Raw genomic sequence first — 6,087 nt, forward strand, 5'->3', positions numbered from 1 at the left:
GAATTTCTCAATAGCCTGTCAGATTCACGTACTCGTCTGTTAATCGGCAAATAATTAACATTGATGTTAGAATGGAAGTTTATATAGTTCTAAGTCTTCACATGTTTAGTCGAAACATGACGTAATGCGCCACAAGATGACCACCTAACTTCTGAATAGCTGGTCTATTCACCAATTCAGAGAAGATACTTCACTAAGATACTTAGGGGCGGGGGGGGGGGGGTTGTCAGTCACAAAAGTGGAGAAAAGATGACCACCTAACTTCTGAATAACTGGTCTATTCACCAGTTCAGAAAAGATACTTCACTAAGATACTTATGGGGGGCTTGTCAGTCACAAAAGTGGAGAAGAAAACAGAAGATCTTGCTAATTCATCCTTAGTAATTAGAATCATTACAGGTTCAATCTAGAAGTAAATCAATAAGCTTACAATTATAGAGAAGATTTCAAAGAATGTTCTTCTTCTTAGGGTGCCTGTCCGTTCCGAACATTGGCGATCATTCTGGCTATGATGACTTTGTTAGTTGCTATACGGAATAGTTGTGTTGAGGTCTTTCTATACCATGCTCTCAGGTTAGCGAGCCAGGATATTCTTCGTCCTGGGGCCCTTTTTCCTTCAATTTTACCTTGTAAAATGCTGCTGTAAAATACTGCAGCTTACGGCCCTTCACGATGTTGACCAAATCTGCGGTTGTGTTCATCCTCCGCAGTACTTCTTCATTGGTGAATTTGTCTGTCCATGGTATCTTCAGGATCCTTCTATACAACCACAGCTCAAAAGCTTGAAGTTTCGATAGAGTTTCCGCCTTCAATGTCCACGTTTCTACTCCGTATAGAAGCACTGAGTACACGTAACATTTAAGGAGCCTTATTTTTGTTATTAGAGTGATGTCATGCACATCTTGAACACAGAGCTCGTAGTCAAGAATGCACTCTTTGCCTTTCCGATGAGACATTTAATCTCTTGAATATTGTCCCACGACTCATTGATTATAGTTCCCAAATAGTTGTATTGTGAGACACGTTCAATTCTCATTTGGTTCACATACATATTTACTCCAGTTATGACCATTAGCTTGGTTTTGCTGGTGTTTATATGTAGTCCATATGTTCTACTGGTTTCAGTTATTTTATTCATTAAGTTTTGCAGCCCTTCTATGATATTGGAAAACACCATTGTATTATCTGCATATCGCAGGTTACTGAGCTTTACTAAAAAAATGAATTTATTAACGTTTCGAAGCCCAAATCGGGTTTCGTTGTCAAAATACAAAATACTTCTAAAATAAACAAAAATGTTGCTAAGTAAAAAAATTCTTCTAATAATTTATTTAATCTGACTCATTTATATTGGCAATTCAGACGTATATTATACATTTTAAAGTAGAAGACTTTAAAATGATATCGCCAATATTTATGAGTTGCGTTCCTGGGACGACTTTACTAAAAGATAGTTCATTCGATTACATGAAATCAATCCTAACTCAGGAATATCCGTCGCAAAAAATCATAGCATGTGATCTGTCTTTAAAAAGATTTTTTTAAAGCTATAATTTTTTTGCGACGGATATTCTTGAGTTGGGATTGATTTCATGTAATCGAATTAACTATCTTTTAGTAAAGTCGTCCCAGGAACGCAACTCATAAATATTGGCGATATCATTTTAAAGTCTTCTACTTTAAAATGTATAACATACGTCTGAATTGCCAATATAAATGAGTCAGATTAAATAAATTATTACAAGAATTTTTTTACTTAGCAACAACATTTTTGTTTATTTTAGAAGTATTTTGTATTTTGACTACGAAACTCGATTTGGGCTTCGAAACGTTAATAAATTCATTTTTTTAGTAAAATTGTGGCTTATTTCCCATAGAAAATAGTTAATTATAAAAAATACCACAAGGAAATAGCTTCAGAACAACATCACTGAGCTTGGTTCGATTTATTGAGATGCCTTCATCAATATCTTTTAGAGCCTCTTCAAAAATGTGTTCTGACTACAGATTGAATATCAGCGGTGAAATTATGCATCCCTGTCTCACTCCCCTTAAGAGTAAACAGTAGCGATCAACAGGTAGCAATAAAATATAACTTCGGGAGATAGTATCATAAACTTTGGCAACATTGGTAATCTTTGACATTATGTAAGATTAATATTATTGACAATTTAACTCATAGGCGCGCTAAATGGAAGTAACCGAAAACAATTTTGTTATTGGTAAATAAATATTTATAAAAATAAACCCAAATGGGTGAAAATTTTATGTTAACATAGGTATTTGTACGAAAAAATAATAATAAATAATAATTTCATTGTGAAGCGAAACGAGAGCAGTCTTATTTTATTTAGTTCATAGAGCGCCAAAGGCACTCTAGAACATCCTTTAACCCTTCTTAGGGTCCCATCAGAGGTGCATATTTCATTCTCTTTGAACTACTAAAATTCGGGCTACCGTTATCGGTTCACAACGAAATGATGGCATGAATGCCGTGGCGGTATCTGCTAAAGACGAACGAAAGTTTTACTTCTAATATTAACAATATTAAAAATAAAATAAAACTTAGAACTAGTCTTCTGGTTAAACCAATCGTGGCTTGTGGCTTCTAAAATTTGCAAGCCAACGAATTGCCGGAGCTAAGAAGGCCGAGGGAAATCTACCAGGTTAAGTCGTACTTCATGGAATGATTATTTATTATTTTGATTAGTTCTACTCGTAATCTGAGTATTCGGAACTAAGCTTTGTTGGAATTTTACCGTGCTGGACAGGCGGGAAGTGAGATGCAGCCTGATAGATCTTCCTCGGCATTGTTAGCTCCTGCACTTTTTATAAAAATACACTTTCTTCAATTTTTTTATCCGATGCCTAGATTTTGTGTCATTTTGGAACTACTAATGAAATAAAAAATTTTAGTAGTTCCAAAATTACACAAGATCTAGGCATCGGATAAAAAAGTTTATTTGAAGAAATTGTATTTTTTTGTTCTTCTTAATGGCGGTACAGGCTCGTTTTTTTAATATTGTATTTAATTACAGAGTAATTTCCACATATTAATATATTTTTCAAATTGGGCCCTGTACCGCCATTCTTTATTTTATTACGAATACGTGTGCCAAATATCTCGAAAAAATATTCAAAATTACAGCCGCAATCTTGGAACGCGTTTTTGCTACCTGTTGATCGCTACTGTATCACCTTTAGCAAAAATAAATTTTTTCGGGTTCAAAAATTGCAATTTTTCGATTTTATGTTCAACCGCGTTTATCTCGAAAACTATGTATCCTACGAAAAAACTTGTCAGAACAGTTTTGGCTTAGAATGACCCAAAAAATACAAAAAAAATGTTTTGTTTTGCGAGAAATCGCTGTTATGTAATTCCTCAAGTTCTTTGTTTATAACAATCTTATCGACATCCGGATCAACTGTTACCCAACAAATTCGTGTTCTACGGGTCAAGATACATAAAAAAATCTTGGGTAAGACCATCTGAATAAAGGAGGCCGTTGTACCCCCTTGGCGACAGGACTATGAATATCTACCTAAAAAAAATTGGCATTTGTACTGTAGTCAGGATTTCTGTACCTAAACATAGATTTATTACGAATTTCATTTTCATGGGAAACAACTTTTCACACTTTTTTTATGTATGACAACAGTAGATTACTTCTCATAGGTACTTACATTGTTAAAATTTGTGGTGGCTCCAATTTCGATATTCTCATAATTTTGGCACGGCTTTTAATGGACTTTTTCTTTGAATTATTCGCTTTATTTGTCGTTTGATTAACTTTTCCCATTTCGTTAAACTATTGATAATATACTTACCTACCTACATAGAACTGAACTAAAACACAATTAACAACAATCAATTATTTCAAACAGGCCAACAACTTATACAACAACAACAAAAATATAATAAATAACTATCAATAAACACTATTTTCCTATGAAACAACTATAACGAATTCTTAAATTAACACACTACTGCACTGGACTGATATCAATAAAGATGACAGAACAAATTAGAGAAAATCTGACGCAGGTTTGTCAAAATGACACTGATAATTTCTCTATGTTGCCTAATTAGTTATTTAGTTATAATATGTTCGATTTCTTGTTAGAAATAAAAAATTTTAGTAGTTCCAAGATTACACAAAATCTAGGCATGAGATAAAAAAGTTTATTTGAAGAAAGTTTATTATTTTTTTCTTCTTAATGGCGGTACAGGCTCCTTTTTTCAATATTTTATTTAGTTATAGAGTAATTTCCACGTACTAACATATTTCTAAAATTGGGCTCTGTACCGCCATTCTTTATTATATTACGAATATGTATGCCAAATATCTCGACAAAATATTCAAAATTAGAGCAGCAATATTGGAACGCGTTTGCTGCTACCTGTTGCTCGCTACTGTAGCCTCTTAAGATTTTGACCTGATCTGTATAATCTCCATCTATTCGGAGCACTGTGATTGATTCCAATAATGCAGGTTAGCTATTATTTTCAAGTCTCTTCCGTCAATCCCTGACCTCTTCAGCACTTCCATCATTTGTTCATGTCGGACTCTATACCAACGGCGTTCACAAATCCAAACTGATTGGGCGCAATTTGTGCATAGAATAACTTACAAGAATTTGTAGTTGTCAATTTGGTGGAAACGACTTATAAAAAAGTTCAACTCTTGAACCATGGACTTGTTGAAAGTGCAACGTTTTTTTTAAGAAAAAAACAGAACTAAGTTAGTTTTTCTCAGTTTATCAAAGAACCAAAGTGTGTAGAAAAATATATAAGTGGAGAAGACTTTTATACATGGAGCGACAGACAGAATTCCAAATCACTGATAGGAAGGTTTAGTAACCATTCATAAATTGCTTATATTTGACTTTAGGTACAATCCGACAAGCGAGAGCTGGCGGGTGACCTTAATCGCGGGTGTCACAAATGCGTGGTTGCCGTATCAAAAACTTAGTTGGGATCTGAAAATTACATTAGTAGATATTATTCACTACGATGTGAACTCCTAGCCGACAGCAATAGAAATGAGCATCCCTTCCACTTTTCAATTTGTTCTACGCGCAACCCGCCAGCACTCACTTGTCGGATTGTAAGTGTAGAAATATAGTCGAACATCGCATCTCGCCAGGCACATCGCCGAAGAAACAATCTAATACATTTAAGTAGCAGTGAACATAGTGGACACGTCGCAAGACAGAGAGACAACAGATGGACAAGGAAGATCTTAGAGTGGCGGCCAAGGGCGGACAAACGAAGTCGTGGAAGACCACCTACCAGATGGACCGACGATATCAAGAGAATAGCGACAAACTGGATTGCAGCTGCCCAGGACAGAGAAGGGTGGAGACATCTTGAGGAGGCCTATGTCCGACAGTGGACAAATTTGGCTGTGTGATGATGATGATGATGATGAACATAGTTTAGCATCGCACCTCACTACGTTTTGTAGAACAAAATAATTTGTTTTTCAGGATGCGATGGTCGTAGCAATGTGCCTGGCGAGGTGCGATGGTCCACTATGTTTCTAGACTAACATATTACGACCACGTTGTTTCTCTCCCCGAATATCAGGAAGAAGCAAAACTAATCCGACTTGACAATCGAAGTGTGACCTTGCCGAAACGTTATCAAAACAATGGTTTTTCTAAAAACCAAAAAAAGAATGCAATAGTGTATTCTTGCAATCGCACAAATTACCTACACAAGCAGAAGCGTGTCTTCAAGGACCATGACACTTTACATTTCAAGCTACAAAACAATTATTTATATAATACACAATCTTGGCCCAAATGAGTATTAAAATCCATGAGGAAAAATTTCCTGTAGCTGGCTGTATACCATTAATTACAAAAATTGAAGAAAAAGATCTTCTGTGTAAAATGTATATTTATTTAAAACCCCAATAAAGGGCTACATTAAAAAACAGAACGTTTTCGCTCTAAAGAGAGCATTATCAGTATTCTAAGCCTAAAATAAGTATAACCATAATTAGTGAAGACAAGAGTAAAAAACACAAACAAGTCTGGCTAATTGGCTCAGCCAAAGCCATTTTTCAAAAAAAAAAAGTA

The sequence above is a fragment of the Diabrotica virgifera genome, chromosome 6 (assembly GCF_917563875.1).
Source record: "Diabrotica virgifera virgifera chromosome 6, PGI_DIABVI_V3a".
NCBI classification, from domain to species: Eukaryota; Metazoa; Arthropoda; class Insecta; order Coleoptera; family Chrysomelidae; genus Diabrotica; species Diabrotica virgifera.